Source organism: Lipotes vexillifer, unplaced genomic scaffold (assembly GCF_000442215.2).
Source record: "Lipotes vexillifer unplaced genomic scaffold, Lipotes_vexillifer_v1.1 scaffold1241, whole genome shotgun sequence".
Taxonomy (NCBI): Eukaryota; Metazoa; Chordata; class Mammalia; order Artiodactyla; family Lipotidae; genus Lipotes; species Lipotes vexillifer.
The window spans coordinates 182528-201302 of record NW_006786552.1 but is presented as its reverse complement, the minus strand read 5'-3'; the positions used below and the strand labels follow the sequence as shown (position 1 = coordinate 201302).

General features: G+C 40.1%; 1 protein-coding gene across 1 annotated transcript in view; it reads left to right on the top strand.

Annotated features, from left to right (window-relative positions):
- Positions 1-18775, top strand: part of MYO3B (myosin IIIB) — a 428901-nt gene that overhangs the window by 229129 nt on the left and 180997 nt on the right. The gene's annotated exons all lie outside the window — the stretch shown is intronic.

Sequence of the window (18775 nt, the reverse complement as noted above, 5' to 3'; positions counted from 1 at the left end):
ATAACATCACCTCTTAGACTTCTCATTTTCCCTGCCTGCTTCCTTCATTCTTCCATTTATAAAAACGTATTTTGGGAATTCCCTGGCAGTCCCATGGTTAGGATTCCACACTTCCACTGCAGATGGCACAGGTTCGATCCCAGGTCAGGGAACTAAGATCCTGCAAGACACACAGTGCGTCCAATAAAAAATAAATTAATTAATTAATAAAGCAGATGTTATTATCAGTTTATGCTAAACACTCTAGGATGCTCTCAGTTTACCTAGAATTATTGGGAAGATTATTTCTATTTATGTATTATTTCAAGTAATGGGACTGGGGCCAATCAAAGTCATCCAATCATGGGGTCCTCAGAGGTCAGCTGGTCCAACTTCCCACCTAGTTATTGACCCCAGCCCACTGCTCTCCTAACCAACTTGGAACAGGTCTGTCACTGGCCTATATACACAGCCTTTGTCTACTTACAGTCAGCCTGTGTGTAGTTACTCGGTCAGTCCTCATGCAGGAGCAGGAAGCTAGACCCAAAAAATGGAGCATCCTGGTCTTTGCTGTTTCACCGAGTAGATTCTAATTGGGTCAAGCTCCTTTGATTTATCTGGGATTCTTCTGCCTTTGGCTGGGCAGCAGACTCAGTCTTCCCATAGCTCTCCTCTCAAGGGCTTTATGTTTCTGAGGCTATGCCTGGAAACAGCTACAGATATGCTTTTAAGAAAGGAGGCAGAGAAACCTCTTTATCATTGTTCATAATTTCTTTTTCTTTCCACATCCCTCGTGAAATTATTGGCAGTGTGTCTGGCATGGGGCCTCTGCAAGCTAAAAGTGTGTGGTTGCCCGGCCTGAATTTTACCAGCGTGCAGAGGAATGAAAAGCTTGCTTAAGAAAAAAGTCATAATCTACAACGTTTTTTTCATCTTTACTCTGAAACCATGTTCTTAACTTTTTTCAAACATGCTCCTTTAAATGAAAATAGTAGAGTGCCCATCAGAAGGCTGCCCTCTAGCTTCTTCTCCAGACCTCCATTGGGCAGAGGCAGGATTTGATTCATTATCAACTTCTGGGAGAGTGGGCAGCTGTGGGCACAGCTGTGGCTCCCTCACCAGACACTCAGGTGTATCAACTCACTAGGTAACTTGTGCAGAAGCAAAGACACGGCCACTTTTGATAGGAGATGTCCTCTTTGAAATAAAATATATACAAGTGACTTGTTAGCTAGCATTTATGCCCTCCCATAAATATGAGTAATGACTTGTCAAATCTGTTCGCAACTTGGGAATTTCTAATTTTTCAACCTTTGGCAAAATAAAAACAAGTTCACAGTCTAGGCCACTGGGTGGCGCTGTGCAAGAGGTCAGGCTCTGCAGCCAGCCTGCTGTTGCCCTTGATCACCTAAAAGCCAGGGAGGAAGAACAAAGAGGTAGCCTCCCCTTCTTATTTTTGCTTTTCTCTGAAAGAACTTTCCTCCTGTCTTATAACTCTTTCTGCATCTTGCCTTAAAACTGCACCCCACATGACCTGGAGGAAACAAAAGTGAAAACTAAGACTAGAACAAACATGTTCTCCGGACAAGCTTCCTTGTATTCCTGAGTTGTATATTATGCATAATAATTTCTTTTGAGATCCTTAACTTTCTCTTCTCCGCTATATTTTTGAGTATAATTAAGAAGCCACGAATACACGAATCAAAACTAGTAAGCATGATTCTGTTTTCTTTTTCTGAAATTATTGATGGAAAAATGCCTTCAATCAACAAACATTTATAGAAGAGCTGCTAATAATAAGGCACTGTATAGGCAGTAAAGGGGAATATAGAGATAAAGATAATGTGGCTTTGCCCTAAAAGCAACTGGAACTTTCTTTTCTTTTTTTAAAATACTTAATTTAATTTTATTTATTTTTTTATACAGCAGGTTCTTATTAGTCATCAGTTTTTTACACATCAGTGTATACATGTCAATCCCAATCACCCAATTCATCCCACCACCACCTCCAGCCCCCCGTGGCTTTTCCCACTTGGTGTCCATACGTTTGTTCTCTACATCTGTGTCTCAACTTCTGCCCTGCAAACCGGTTCATCTGTACCATTTTTCTAGGTTCCACATACCTGCGTTAATATACGATATTTGTTTTTCTCTTTCTGACTTACTTCACTCAGTATGACAGTTTCTAGATCCATCCATCTCTCAACAAATGACCCAATTTCGTTCCTTTTTATGGCTGAGTAATATTCCATTGTATATATGTACCACATCTTCTTTATCCAGTCGTCTGTTGATGGGCATCTAGGTTGCTTCCATGACCTGGCTATTGTAAATAGTGCTGCAGTGAACATTGGGGTGCATGTGTCTTTTTGAATTATGTTTTTCTCTGGGTATATGCCCAGTAGTGGGATTGCTGGATCATATGGTAATTCTATTTTTAGTTTTTAAGGAACCTCCATACTGTTCTCCATAGTGGCTGTATCAATTTACATCCCCACCAACAGTGCAGGAGGGTTCCCTTTTCTCCACACCCTCTCCACCATTTGTTGTTTGTAGATTTTCTGATGACGCCCATTCTAACTGGTATGAGTGTTCTTCCTATGTTTTCCTCTAAGAGTTTTATAGTGTCTGGCCTTACATTTAGGTCTCAAATCCATTTTGAGTTTATTTTTGTGTATGGTGTTAGGGAGTTTTCTAATTTAACTCTTTCACATGTAGCTGTCCAGTTTTCCCAGCACCACTTATTGAAGAGACTGTCCTTTCTCCATTGTATATCCTTGCCTCCTTTGTCATAGATTAGTTGACCATAGGTGCGTGGGTTTATCTCTGGGCTTTCTATCTTGTTCCATTGATGTATGTTTCTGTTCTTGTGCCACTACCATATTGTCTTGATGACTGTAGCTTTGTAGTATAGTCTGAAGTCAGGGAGTCTGATTCCTCCAGCTCCGTTTTTTTCCTTCAAGACTGCTTTGGCTACTCGGGGTCTTTCATGTCTCCATACAAATTTTAAGATTTTTTCTTCTAGTTCTGTAAAAAATGCCATTGGTAGTTTGATAGGGATTGCATTGAATCTGTAGAATGCTTTGGGTAGTATAGTCATTTTCACAATGTTGATTCTTCCAATCCAAGAACATGGTATATCTCTCCATCTGTTGGTATCATCTTTCATTTCTTTCATAGGTGTCTTATAGTTTTCTGCATACAGGTCTTTTGTCACCCTAGGTAGGTTTATTCCTAGGTATTTTATTTTTTTTGTTGCAGTGGTAAATGGGAGTGTTTCCTTAATTTCTCTTTCAGATTTTTCATCATTAGAGTATAGGAATGCAAGAGATTTCTGTGTGTTAATTTTGTTTGCTGCAACTTTACCAAATTCATTGATTAGCTCTAGTAGTTTTCTGGTGGCATCTTTAGGATTATGTATAGTCTCATGTCATCTGCAAACAGTGACAGTTTTATGTCTCCTTTTCCAATTTGTATTCCTTTAATTTCTTTTTCTTCTCTGATTGCCATGGCTAGGACTTCCAAAACTGTGTTGAATAATAGTGGTGAAAGTGGACATCCTTGTCTTGTTCTTGATCTTACAGGAAATGCTTTCAGTTCTTCACCATTGAGAGTGATGTTTGCTGTGGGTTTGTCGTATATGGCCTTTATTATGTTGAGGTAGTTTCCCTCTATGCCCACTTTCTGGAGAGTTTTTATCATAAATGGGTGTTGAATTTTGTCAAAAGCTTTTTCTGCATCTATTGAGATGATCATATGGTTTTTATTCTTCAATTTGTTAATATAGTGCATCACATAGATTGATTTGCATATACTGAAGAATCCTTGAATCCCTGGGGTAAATCCCACTTGATCATGGTGTATGATCCTTTTAATGTGTTGTTGGATTCGGTTTGCTAGTATTTTGTTGAGGATTTTTGCATCTATATTCATCCGTGATATTGGTCTGTAATTTTCTTTTTTTGTAGTATCTTTGTCTGGTTTCAGTATCAGAGTGATGGTAGCCTCATAGAATGAGTTTGGGAGTGTTCCTTCCTCTGCAATTTTTTGGAGGAGTTTGAGAAGCATGGGTGTTAGCTCTTCTCTAAATGTTTGATAGAATTCACCTGTGAAGCCATCTGGTCCTGGGCTTTTGTTTGTTGGAAGATTTTTAATCACAGTTTCAATTTCATTACTTGTGATTGGTCTGTTCATATTTTTTTTTTCTTTCTGGTTCAGTCTTGGAAGGTTATACCTTTCTAAGTATTTGTCCATTTCTTCCAGGTTGTCCATTTTATTTTATTTTATTTTATTTATTTATTTATTTTAACATCTTTATTGGGGTACAATTGCTTTACAATGGTGTGTTAGTTTCTGCTCTATAACAAAGTGAATCAGTTATACATATACATATGTTCCCATATCTCTTCATTCTGAGGGCTGTCTTTTGGTCTTGTTTATGGTTTCCTTTGCTGTGCAAAAGCTTTGAAGTTTCATTAGGTCCCATTTGTTTATTTTTGTTTTTATCTCCATTACTCTAGGAGATGGGTCAAGAAGGATCTTGCTGTGATTTATGTCATAGAGTGTTCTGCCTATGTTTTCCTCTAAGAGTTTGATAGTTTCTGGCCTTACATTTAGGTCTTTAATCCATTTTGAGCTTATTTTTGTGTATGGTGTTAGGGAGTGATCTAATCTCATACTTTTACATGTACCTGTCCAATTTTCCCAGCACCACTTATTGAAGAGGCTGTCCTTTCTCCACTGTATATTCCTGCCACCTTTATCAAAGATAAGGTGACCATATGTGCATGGGTTTATCTCTGGGCTTTCTATCCTGTTCCATTGATCTATCTTTCTGTTTTTGTGCCAGTACCATACTGTCTTGATTACTGTAGCTTTGTAGTATAGTCTGAAGTCAGGGAGCCTGATTCCTCCAGCTCCATTTTTCGTTCTCAAGATTGCTTTGGCTATTCGGGGTCTTTTGTGTTTCCATACAAATTGTGAAATTTTTTGTTCTAATTCTGTGAAAAATGCCAGTGGTAGTTTGATAGGGATTGCATTGAATCTATAGATTGCTTTGGGTAGTAGAGTCATTTTCACAATGTTGATTCTTCCAATCCAAGAACATGGTATATCTCTCCATCTATTTGTATCATCTTTAATTTCTTTCATCAGTGTCTTATAATTTTCTGCATACAGGTCTTTTGTCTCCTTAGGTAGGTTTATTCCTAGATATTTTATTCTTTTTGTTGCAATGGTAAACGGGAGTGTTTTCTTGATTTCACTTTCAGATTTTTCATCACTAGTATATAGGAATGCAAGAGATTTCTGTGCATTAATTTTGTATCCTGCTACTTTATCAAATTCATTGATTAGCTCTAGTAAGGTTATTCATTTTATTGGCATAGAGTTGCTTGTAGTAGTCTCTTAGGATGCTTTGTATTTCTGCAGTGTCTGTTGTAATTTCTCCTTTTTCATTTCTAATTTTATTGATTTGAGTCCTCTCCCTCTTTTTCCTGGTGAGTCTGGCTAATGGTTTATCAATTTTGTTTATCTTCTCAAAGAACCAGCTTTTAGTTATATTGATCTTTGCTATTGTTTTCTTAGTTTCTATTTCATTTATTTCTGCTCTGATCTTTATGATTTCTTGTCTTCTGCTAACTTAGGGGTTTTTTTGTTCTACTTTCTCTAATTGCTTTAAGTATAAGGTTAGGTTGTTTGTTTGAGATGTTTCTTGTTTCTTGAGGTAGGATTGTATGGCTCTAAAATTCCCTCTTATAACTGCTGCTTTTGCTGTATCCCATAGGTTTTGGGTCATCGTCTTTTCATTGTCATTTGTTTCTAGGTATTTTTTGATTTCCTCTTTGATTTCTTCAGTGATCTCTTGGTTATTTAGTAACGTATTGTTTAGCCTCCATGTGTTTTGTGTTTTTAATGATTTTTCCCTGTAACTTATTTCTAATCTCATAGCGTTGTGGTCAGGAAAGATGCTTGATATGATTTCAGTTTTCTTATGTTTACTGAGGCTTGATTTGTGACCCAAGATGTGATCTATCCTGGAGAATGTTCTGTGTGCACTTGAGAAGAAAGTGTAGTCTACTGTTTTTGGATAGAATGTCCTATAAATATCAATTAAATCTATCTTGTCTATTATGTCATTTAAAGCTTCTTTTTCCTTATTTATTTTCATTTTGGATGATCTGTCCCTTGGTGTAAGTGAGGTGTTAAAGTCCCCCGCTATTATTGTGTTACTGTCGATTTCCTTTTTTATAGCTGTTAGCAGTTGCCTTATGTATTGAGGTGCTTCTTTGTTGGGTGCATATATATTTATAATTGTTATATCTTCTTCTTGGATTGATCCCTTGATCATTATGTAGTGTCCTTCCTTGTCTCTTGTAACATTCTTTACTTTAAAGTCTATTTTATCTGATATGAGTATTGCTACTCCAGCTTTCTTTTGATTTGCATTTACACAGAATATCTTTTTCCATCCCCTCACTTTCAGTCTGTATGTGTCCCTAGGTCTGAAGTGGGTCTCTTGTAGACAGCATATATATGGGTTTTGTTTTTGTATCCATTCAGCAAGCCTGTGTCTTTTGGTTGGAGCATTTAATTCATTCACGTTTAAGGTAATTATCGATATGTATGTTCCTGTGACCATTTTCTTAATTGTTTTGGGTTTGTTTTCGTAGGTCCTTTTCTTCTCTTGTGTTTCCCACTTAGGGAAGTTCCTTTAGCATTTGTTGTAAAGCTGCTTTGGTATTGCTGAATTCTCTTAGGTTTTGCTTGTCTGTAAAGCTTTTGATTTCTCCGTCGAATCTGAATAAGATTGTTGCCGGGTAGAGTAATATTGATTGTAGTTTCTTCCCTTTCATCACATGCCACTCTGTTCTGGCTTGTAGAGTTTCTGCTGAAAAATCAGCTGTTAACCTTATGGGAGTTCCCTTGTATGTTATTTGTCATTTTTCCCTTGCTGCTTTCAATAATTTTTCTTTGTCTTTAATTTTTGCCAATTTGATTATTGTGGGTCTTGGCCTGATTATTCTTGGGTTTTTCCTGTATGGGACTTGCTGCACTTCCTGGACTTGGGTGGCTATTTCCTTTCCCATGTTAGGGAAGTTTTTGACTATAATCCCTTCAAATATTTTCTCTGGTCCTTTCTCTCTCTCTTCTCCTTCTGAGACCCCTATAATGCTAATGTTGTTGCGTTTAATGTTGTCCCAGAGGTCTCTTAGGCTGTCTTCATTTCTTTTCATTCTGTTTTTCTTTACTCTGTTCCACAGCAGTGAATTCCACCATTCTGTCTTCCAGGTCATTTATCCGTTCTTCTGCCTCAGTTATTCTGCTATTGATTCCTTCTAGTGTAGTTTTCATTTCAGTTACTGTATTGTTCATCTCTGTTTGTTTGTTCTTTAATTCTTCTAGGTCTTTGTTAAACATTTCTTTCATCTTCTTGACCTTTGCCTCCATTCTTTTTCCAAGGTCCTGGATCATCTTCACTATCATTATTCTGAATTCCTTTTCTGGAAGGTTGTCTATCTCCACTTCATTTAATTGTTTTTCTGGGGTTTTTTCTTGTTCCTTCATCTGGTACATAGCCCTCTGCCTTTCATCTTGTCTAGTTGTTTTTCTGGGGTTTTTTCTTGTTCCCTCATCTGGTACATAGCCCTCTGCCTTTCATCTTGTCTATATTTCTGTGAATGTAGTTTTTGTTCCACAGGCTGCGGGATTGTAGTTCTTCTTGCTTCTGCTCTCTGCCTTCTGGTGGATGAGGCTATCTAAGAGGCTTGTCCAACTGGAACTTTCTTTTACTATCACTTTCCATCTAGAATTGGGCACTAATTTCTCTCCATATGACATTTGCCTTCAGACTTCAGTTTTAAAGAGACTGTGTGTCCTATGTTGAAGGTCAGAATATTAATTAAGCTTCTAAAGGTTAAAAGCTCCACATTCTATATTTTTTGGTTTTATTATATTATAGCCTTTTTATTATTATTATTAATTTTTTTATTTATTTTTGGCTGTGTTAGGTCTTCATTACTGTGCATGGGCTTTCTCTAGTTGTGGTGAGCTAGGGGCTACTCTTTGTTGCTGTGCGCGGGCTTCTCATTGCGGTGACTTCTCTTTGTTGCGGAGCACAGGCTCTAGGTGTGCAGGCTTCAGTAGTCGTGGCTTACAGGCTATAGAGCGCAGGCTCAGTAGTTGTGGTTCATGGGCTTAGTTGGTCTGTGGCATGTGAGATCTTCCCAGACCAGGGCTCAAACCCATGAACCTTGCATTTGCAGGCAGATTCTTAACCGCTGTGCCACCAGGGAAGTCCCTGTATTACAGCCTTTGCAAGTGCGAAAACCTGGACAGAAATAGGTTGTATTATTTTTGCTAAAAATGCAAATACTTGTTTCTAGCACATACCCTATAGGAAGGGCAATGTAGCTGTCCATCTCAGCATTGTGGCTGGCAGCAAGGTCCCACACGCATCCTAGCATTTTGGAAAAGAATATGCTAATATTTTCAGCTCATGAGAAACTATTTTCTTGGTTATTTAAATTTTTATTTATCCTACTTCAAACCCTTAAATACTTAAACGGAGCACTAGTTCAGTGAGCATACATATTATGGACAATTACTTTACAAATTTCTTTTAGGGGATGAACTACAGAAAGGAAGGAGAAAGGTCAAAGTTGGGAAACCTTGGAGGCTATTAACCCCAAACTTTAAAAAGAGGTCCAGGGTTGGGCTCCTCGATTTTGAGAGGAGAGGCCCCTAAGGGATGTTGGCAATGCTTTGGCTCCTGGTCTTGATGGTGGCTGCATGGATTTTGCTCTGTAATATTCATTATGCTGTACATTTATATTTTGTACACTTTCATACACATGCAATCTATTTCACAATAATACTTCTTTTCCCCGAAGGATAGAGAAGAATCTTAAAATGCAAAGAAAAACTTTAAATTTCTTTATCTAACATGTCCTGTCCAGTTAAGTTCAAGTGTCCTGGTAGCCAGACTCCTGCTCTCCTTTGCTTTCAAACACAGGCATCAGAGAGCCTCCAGCTGACATTCCTTGAAAAAAGTCAGCCTCCTCTCCTGGACTGCTGGGCGGGTGACAGTCCCTTCGTTGGTGGATATCAAATAGATGTATGGCCCTTGGTTTAATCTCTTATCAAGGTTAAGAGGATTAACCTCTGAGTATGTTTGTGTAAAACTGTAATATAAAATCAGAGAGAGTAATCCAGTTGGCATTTTCAAGTTTCCTGTTCCCACCTTCCTGTTCACGTTCTACATCCTCAAACACTAAAAAGGGTGAAAAACGTGGAGCATGAGCTCTTGGGTCCAGGGTGGTCAGTTTCTCCCAGGGTGCTGCAGCTCCCTTCCCAGCAGCCGTTTCTGCGGGCGCCCAGCTGCGCCTGGTGGTGGAAACATCTCTGCCTGAAGGGTGTGTTCTCATTCTGAGATGCCCAGTGACCATCAGGTAAACGGAGGCAGCTGCAGTCAGGACGGATCCTCTCTGTTCCCCTCTCTGCTTTTGCGACCACTCTTTGACCACTTCAGACATGTCAAATTTTTCTTTGTAACCCTTCCTATTAATAGGAGATTCTCTGAAGACTTTATATGTGAAAATTTGATGTGGCAGCAACACTGCTTTCCAACCCTTCAGCTGGGACTTTTCAAACTGAATGGTGGAGGTAGAAAAACATTAAAAGGAAAGATGTTATAACAAGGTTTCATGGCCTATTTTCCTGTTGGGGGAATGTTCCACTTGCTAAAGTAAACTAGAGAAGAGTTCAAAAGGCTCAGGGGAGGAAAGAGAAGAGGAGGTTTCAAAAGGAACTTGAAAAATCCATTTCTGTCTTTGAATCGTGAATTCTGACTTCCAAATAGGAGTGTGGGGTTTTAAAGGAGTTAGGAACTTGGGAGAAACTAGAGGAAACAATAATACCACGGAGGGGATATTCTCTGAGCCTCAAAGTCTGGTTTTGCTTCAGAATCTGGAAATGAATTTTGTCTCTGTTGCCCTCTTCTGTCTGAGGACTCTCAGGTTTCTCCCTTGGAATTTGATTTGCAGTAAAAATCAACAGTAAATTTTCTCTGCCTTGACTTCCGTTGGTTCCCCTTTTTATTTGGATGGGGAGTGGAGGCAAGACGAGTCCCCACCCTGTAGCTGCAAAGCTCAGTAACACCTTCACTGCTGAAATCCTTGCTGTGGATGGTCTGGTCCTGATTCTGTAACTCCCCAAATTAACGGCATTAAGCTCTTAAGAGGGTGCCTTTTTGTAACCATCTCTAAGAGTTTTCATTTTCCACTGATGGCTGCTCCTGCATCCTGGCAGTTCAGCACATGAGTCTGGCAAGATGAGCTGACTCTAAGTGACAAAGTTCCAGGTCACAGACATGGACAGTGCTCTGCTCTTCCTGAAAGGGAGAGGCGCGAATGAGCCAACTCTGTCAGGGAGCCTGGCGAGTCAGTTCCTCCTTGTTCAGAGGCCTGCCTCTTTCTTCTAATTTGGGAGTGCATCTCAGTCAACAACCAATATGTATTTATCATCTTTCTAGATCTGGTGCCTTCTAGAAGGAATAAAAGAAAATCCCAGTCAGAATAGTCAGTGACAGATAAACAGAGCCAAATCCTAAAATGTTTAAGGGATGCACAACAGGCATGTAAATCAATAAATGGGGGCAATATAAGCACTGTATCTATACAATTAAAACTATCAGTAGAAGGAAAAGTCATGGAAATATCATGGTTCAATGTGGAGAAAGTTCTTTTAACTAAGAAAGGTTTCTTGGAAGAGATTTTTTTTTTTCTTTTTTTAATAGGAGACTAGAGAAAAATTAAATGTAAAGCCTGGTGTAATGAGGCATTCTATGCCAGGGTCTACAGCCCTGGAAAGGAGAGGGAGGTGGAAGTGGGATGAGTAAGTGAACAGGATGGGGAGGAAAGGACTCAGGGCAGAGGGAGGGAGGCAGGGTGGATAAACGATGACGGGCTCCTGGAGGGAACAGCTTCAGGGTGAGAAAGAAAAACTTGAACAGGGTGTTAAAGACTAACTAGAGAGAACCAGGTCCTATCTCCAAATACGGTCACCTTCTGAGGTACTGGGCATTAGGACTTCAACATATGAATTCGGTCAGGGACTACAGTTAGGGGGCTGTAGGGGGCTACAGTTCAGCCCCTAACAGATCCCTAATTGCTGAGGGAGCTGTTCCATATGAGCCCCCTTACCAGGGGGCATATGGAGCCACCACCTTTCCCCATAAAGCCCAGGGACTGTTGTGTCCAGCCAGAGAGGGTTTGCAGCCTCACCCAGTCTGAGAAAGAGAGCTCGGCCCTCGCCTTTTTCCTTCCTCCCCCTCCCACGCCAGAGCAGCTAGTCCAGAGCAGAGGGGTGAGAGAGAAGACTGCTTTCAGGCCATGATGGTATCAATCCAGCCTGGAGGGGAAGGAACAGTGGGAAAAAGAGCTTTGACTTGAGATGATATTAAAGGTTAAAAATAAATAAGAAGGAATCTTCAAAACCAAAAGTAATCTTTAATAACAGAAAATATCTGAAAATCTGTGAAATGGGCTTAAACATCGTTAATGGAGCTGCCATCCTCACAGAAAGGTGAGGGGTCAGCAGGGGTGGGGAAGTTACAGGAAAAAGTGGCACTGTTTCTTGTTTATCCCCAGTGAATGAGATGCCTCATTATGCTGATTTCATGCTCCAGGCACAGCAGAGAACCACAAAGCTTTCTGTAGGTGTGACCCTGGGAGGCTGGCAGATTCCATCACTAGCTGAGGATTCCTCCCAGCACCAGCCCAGAGTGGGTGAGAGTCAGATTCTTGTCTCAGGAACAGAGCAAATGACACCAAGCGTTACTCAGAAATAGTGGAAATAGCAAATGTTAATCACATGGGCGCCTCATCTCCAACAACCTACCGTCAGAGCTGTGCAATTCCGTACTTTGGGCTACCCAGCTGTGCAGTTGTGCCTCATGCAACCATCTTGTCTACTTGGGAAGACTGTAAGCTTCGTGAGAACAAGGACCATGTCTTCTATTTCATTTATATACAGAAAATACAGTCACGACTGTTCACGGCACTTCACTGTTCCGTGCCATTACAGCATGTTAATTCTGCTCTGAGATTACTTCTGTCCCCCACTGCCACCCTCATCACCACACCTTCCATCCCTGCCCCTTCCCTGCCTCCTAGTCCTTTTTTATTCCTCCAAAACTCAGCCCTAGCATCACCTCCTCCAGGAAGTTCTTGGTCTGGGTTGGGTGAAATCCCTGGCACCACTGGGGTGTAAGTTCCATGAGGACAGGATTTTGTCCATTCAGTAGGATCCTCTTTCTAGCTCCTGGAGAGGCGCCTGGCACATACGAGGTGCTCAGGAGAGTCTGTCTTTTCAGGCAGGGAGTGTACTTTGTGAATGGAATTTCCTTGTGGTCTTGAGAGCACTTGAAATGTATTTGGGTCATCCTGATTTATGGTGCTGGCTGGGAGCCCACCTAGAACTCCATATTCTGAATCTGGGGAGACACGCGTGAAGCCCTATTAGGACTCAGATGCCAGGGAAGCTCAGATAGAATCGCAGCTACATCTCTAGCATCTGAGATTGATTGCCGGCCCCCTTCCTGGTGGAGTGGACAGGGTGGGCTTTCCCAGAAGCAAACAGCACACGCATGTGCTGTAAGTACTTTGCTGGGAAGCCCGAGATCCATGTACTTGCTCAGAAACATGGGCACCCTGGGGACTCTGGGTGCCCGTGTGGTTGCACTCACTTCTATTACTGCCACAGCCAACTGGGAGGACCAGCCAAGAGACCTCTGCTGCCTCTGTGAGGTTCCATGCAGAACAGTGTCCCCTTCTGCCCTTTGACAGGCTGGAGGGGAAGGCAGAGGGTCCTGGCAACCACTGGACCGTCCGGGGAGAAACTTCACACCTTCCCGCATCTCCCTTTATTAATGGTTTTCAGCCCTTGTCTAGAAGAATCTTTGATTTTCTTTGCTAGGCTTGTTGAGGACAAAGTGTATGTGTGGTGTGGTTGTGAGGCAAGAGATCATCTCTTGAAATTCTTGTTTTGGTTTGTTTTTTCGAATCCCTGAATGCCTGTAGGTTTTGAGTTTGTATTCTCCAGGTGCTGGGGTTTTTTTTGCTTATTTGTCTTTTGGTTCAAATGTAAGCAGCTTAAATGTTTCTTTCCTTTTAAAACGTCTACCTGCAGTTTCTTCCACCCAGTCAACTGTGGTGGAATAGAGTCCTGGGCTATAAGTCAGGAGACAGGCTGAGTTTGACCTGGGTTGGTACTTTGCACCCAATGGGTTTAATTCAGTTTTCTGAACTAGCTTCCCATCTGCAAAGTGAGGGCTTTGCGTGAAGAAGAACCTCTCAAGTAGAAGGAAGCTTAAGGTCAAACAGACCAACCTCTAGTAATCCCTAGGCCAAACCTTCGGTCTGGAGTTACTGTGGTTTGAGAGCTCTCACTGGCTCGCTGTTGTTCGTTGGTCTATTGCACCATGCTGTCCAGTGTAATATAAAGTGTTCTATTCATCACATTTTCAAAAGTAAAAAGAAGCAGGTTGTCTTAGACCATTGGGCTGCTATAACACAGTACCACAGACTGCGTGGCTAATAAACAACAGAAATTTATTTCTTACCATTCTGGAGGCTGGGAAGTTCAAGATCAAGGCACCAACAGATTTGATGCCTGGTGAGGGACCATTTCCTGGTCCATAGTTGGCTGTCTTTTCACTGTGTCCTCAGATGGCAGAAGGGGCAAGGGAGCTCTCAGGGGTCTCTTTTATTAGGACACTAATCCCATTGATAAGGGCTCTGCCTTCATGAATCAATTAACTCCCAAAGGCCTTACCTCCGAATACCATCACATTGGGGGTTAGGATTTAGCATGTGAATTTGTAGGGGGTGGGGAACACAAACATTTAGTCTACAGCACAGACATTACTTTTACTAATATATCTTTACTCAACATATCAAAAATATTATCATTCAACAAGTAATCAATATAAAAATTATTGAGATATCGTACCTTTTTTCTTTTTTTAAACTAAGTCTTTGAAATCTGGTGTGTATTTTTTACTTATGGCACATCTAGTTTGGACTAACCACATTTCATGTGTTCTGCAGCTACCACGTTGAATAACGTGGTGGCTGCAGAGAATCGCTGCCCTAGCCACAGATGCGCCTCATTCCTGCACTCAAAGAGAATTGCAGAAATGCCAAAGAGCCCTTCTTGCTGGTCCTTCCAAAGAAAATAAATTCTTATTTCTTCATAAAATAATATTTTACTGCATTCAGACTTCAGCCTATTTCCCAGTATGTGAGAAAAGTCAGTGTTCTGGATTTGCAGAGTTCCAGCACAAGCTTGTTGAAAGTTCCCTTGGCTCTCTTTGCAGAGATAGAAAGGTCCCATATCATCAGTATCAAGAGCAGTGTTTTCCCAAGTGTGTTTCATGAAACTCTAGGTTTGTGGGATGTGATGAAGTGTGAGGTAAAGAAGAGATTTCTATGGTCAAAAAGCATACCTAGAATACTAGGTATGAAATTCCATAAGCATCTTTACTGCAGAAATACCAAGAGATGGCTCTCCTGTACAGGGCTTCTGAAACCAGTAAGATGCTTTTTTGCAAAAAACGTCTTGAGGGTCAGGAGTCAAGTGGGACTTACTGAGGCATTGCTGATCGGAAAATTTTCTCCCTGAGTCTTTCTTTTCCAGGGCAGTCTTCCAGTGTGGATCTTAAATCCATTTCCAAAAGTTCTTCATGCTTTCCTAGCTCTAGGGACCCTGTTGCTGCTGTGTCCTTGAAAGACAAAAACTAAAATAACCTTCACTAATGAGTTGTAATAATGGCTCTAATATTGGGAAAGTATCTGTTATGAATCAGATCCACTATCTTTGCTCAACACATTTTAATACTTTTTTCATAGCTCCTAAATGTGACAGTGAACGTACCTTTTATTTTTAAGTGGCAGTACAATTGAGGGCCATTTTATTTTATTTCTTTACTGATCTTGTCAAGTACAGCAAATATGGCAGCTTTGATTTTTCAAATGGTCAGAAATGCAAGAAAAACAAATTCTTCTTCTCTCACCAGAATCCTTCTTATTCATAGAGAAGAAATATGTTCCCATTTAAGATGAAAGGTTCTTTGCATTTATTTCATAGCTCATATTGAGGAAAAGTCTCAAGGCCATTTACGGTTTATTAATTCATCCCACTGCAAAATCTCTTTATCATGGGGCTTTCAGGTCATCCTCCCCTCTCCCCACCTTGCTGAAAGGTAACTCCAGGCATTTCAAATAAAGCGAATTAGAAACAAAGCCATCATAATTATAATCTTTCTACTTAGAGATGGATCACAACTTAATGCTTTTTTCCCCAGGAATTTGGGTCATGTTAATAAAAACTATTTTTCTCTTTAGAACACAAGACCAGCTTCTAACAGTCTGGTCCATATGTTAGAAGCATATTAAAGTTAATCATTTTGCTCTGGTGCCAGCGTGTTGTGTGCGAAGAGAAGCTGTAAACCACAGCTGTGTGGAGTAACAATTGTGAACTTTACTGGCTCGCACATGTGAGATGTCAGTAAACTAAATAAAATGTCACTTAACTTTACTGGAGAGTTGGAAGTGGGAGAGGAGCACTAAGATTTTATTAAGGTTTGCATTTAGTAGAGTGGTTCCATTCTTTACGTTTCACAAGGATAGTTCTAGTTACACAAAACCCAGATCAACTGTTTTCCAGATGATTAGGTTTGGCTTAGCCACAAGGATAGTGATTGCTGGGTAATCAAATGGGAACTGTGTGCCGTTCACCTGGTTTGGTATGTAAATGACTAAAAAATTCAGATATCATCTAACATCAGTTGGGTTCAATCAGTTTGATCAGGCAGCAGTCCCCTCAGTTACTCAGTGGTTTCCTTTGAATGTGGCCAGAAACCCTGAAACAACCACAGAGTCTTTAATTAGGCCATCCTAGTTGATGGGCCCTCTCAACATCACTGCTCAGTGCTCTGCACAGCAGATATCTGACCTTGGGCCGTAGGCTTGTATACTCTTTGCCGCCATTTCCTTTCTTGGTGAACTGGGGACACGGCTCCCAGTGTTGTATGAAATAATTCATTCTGTACACTTAGCATAGTATCTACTACATTGTAAACATTCAATAAATGTTAGTATTTAAGTATTGTTAACTCTTTGCTGACCTGGAGCAGACGGACAAATATAGGGCAAAATAAGTGGATTTCTACATGTATTTCCTTCTCTCTGATGAATTGTTTTAAAGTACAGTAGATAATATTATACAGTACTGTGGGTTCTCCCTCCCTCCCTCCCTCCCTCCCTCCCTCCCTCCTTCCTCTCTTTCTTTCTTTTGAGAGTTTGTGATTTCTTTGTTTTAAAAATACTACCTTAAGAATATAGACAGGAAGGAATAAAATACACCCTCAAACCTTAAATCTTCAGTTTATTTACTTTCTTTTCTAGTCATCCAACCCAACATTTAATGAGTTCTAGGCAATGGAAAATTGGATAGTCTATAAAACTCTGATTAACCAAAACCCCTAATTAATAACGTTTTATAAATCTCAAAATACATGCTGAAGAGAAGGTCACTAACCTGAGTCAAGTGACTTAGCTTAAACTAAAACTCCGTGGCCAACTAGGACCTCTAGGGGCTCCACGTGGCTCTAATCAAATCCCCTAGACCAGCAACATCTACATCTCCACTCGCCACTGAAACTCTGTTAACTATAAATTTAACGGGGACACACTTTATTCCCAAAACTCAATAAACATTCATCCAGCCTTCTGGATGAAGAAACCCAGATACTTAGAAGACAAGTAACTCATTCAAGCCCTCCTAACAAGTAAGTGACAGAGCTGAGACAAACCCCAGGTAGTTCAACCCTAGAACTCACAATCTTAACCACTTCACCTCTGCAATCCAGGCCTCAAATAGCTTGAGCAAAGTTTCTGAAATATGAAGGGAGAGTGGTATGGCCAGAGACCAGCAAAAAGTTCAGGGTACGTGGAGGGAAGTGAGGTGAGCTGGGGCTTGCTCCTAGAAGGGTATTGGATGTCATGTTAAATAAAATGTAATGCCGCACAATTTATTCCTTCACTCATTCATTCACATATATTTATTGAGTGCCTACTATGTGCTAGGTTAATTATGCTAAACACTAGCTATAAAGTGGTAGATAGAATGGACTTAGCACCTGCCCTAATGGGGTTTAGACTCCAGTGAGGGGTCACAGACACAGTGTTAATTAGCTTCATGGGTAGCTTTCAGTGTCACATCAAGGAACATCTAGGCATTCTCTAGAAACACTTAAATCCTAAATCTATTTCATTCAGGCTTATTACTCATCCATGGTGCTATTGAATACACTAACTCTGTAGAATGGTTCACTGTCAATTGCTACTTCTTTGGAATAATGAGCCATAGTGTTCTTGGATGACTGAAAGAAGAATCTGTGATACTGAAGTTTTCCAAGAGATGGTAGATGTGATCCATCCATAGAAGGCAAGGATCTACTGTATATAAAATAGATAACTAATAAGGACCTACTCTATAGCACAGGGAACTCTACTCAATATTCTGTAATAACCTATATGGGAAAAGAATCAGAAAAAGAATGGAGAGATATATATATATATATATATCTCCATTCTCTCTCTATATATAACTGATTCACTTTGCTGTACACCTAAAACTAACACAACATTGTAAGTCAACTACACTCCAATAAAATTTTTTTTAAAAAAGAAGGCAAGGGTAGAAATCATCTTAAATGTTGTTCTGGTACATTGGGGCATCTTCAATAAACTTTTTTTTTTTTTCAGCCCTACTATATGTAGGGCACTTCACAAATCTTCTAGCAGGTGCTAAAGAAATATTTTTTGAATTAATGAATGGGAATAGAAATTCTTAGTGCCTGACTTCAGAGACCATGTGACCTATATAAGGAAATAAAGCATTTCTAAAGATAAATACCAATAGAAGGTAAAATATTTGAATTGATTTCAAAGGACTCACAAGTGCACTAAATAACTGCAGCCTCTAGAATTAGCACAGAATTGTGATGCTTGTAGAGTTCCTTCATCAGAGGAATCTTTTTTGTTGGCCTTTATTCTCAATAGGGTCTATTCTTTAAAAGAAAAGTCAGTAATTAATTGCATCCCAAGTCTGCAGGATAAGACTTTAATTTAGGAAGATTTGGAAATCAAGGAGTTATTCTGGATGCTATGCCACAGTTCTATAAAGCCAAGTTCTCAAAAACGCAATGTCTGTACTTATGAAATAAAACTTACATTAACTGCATCCTTCAACACCATGACACATATCAGGTTCAGTAGAAGAATCTTTCTGGCCAATGCCATTTTATGAACTGGTAAAAACAAACAAATCTGAGAGAGAGAGAGAGAGAGAGAGAAAGAAGAGAAGAGAGAAATAGAGAAATATGTGGGTGTGTTTGTGTACAAGAAAACCTGTGGCAGTGTAGCTCAGATGTGAGTCACGCTGGCCAGTTAGGCATGTTATAAGCTTTGCTTCCTATAGAGTGTTGCATTTCTCAGTATGCCTGTCCTTTTTTTCTGGATTCTTAAGCTGCTACATTTTTTCTCAAAGATATACACCTGAATATTCAGACTAGGTCCTTTAAAAAGGCGCTAGGTGATATGAAATAGTCATTCCTTGAAAGAAAGCAAAAGAACTGGTAAGTGGGAAAATTATACTTGGATACCTACAGATCAGAAGTTAACCTTGGGGGCTTCCCTGGTGGTGCAGTGGTTGAGAGTCCGCCTGCCGATGC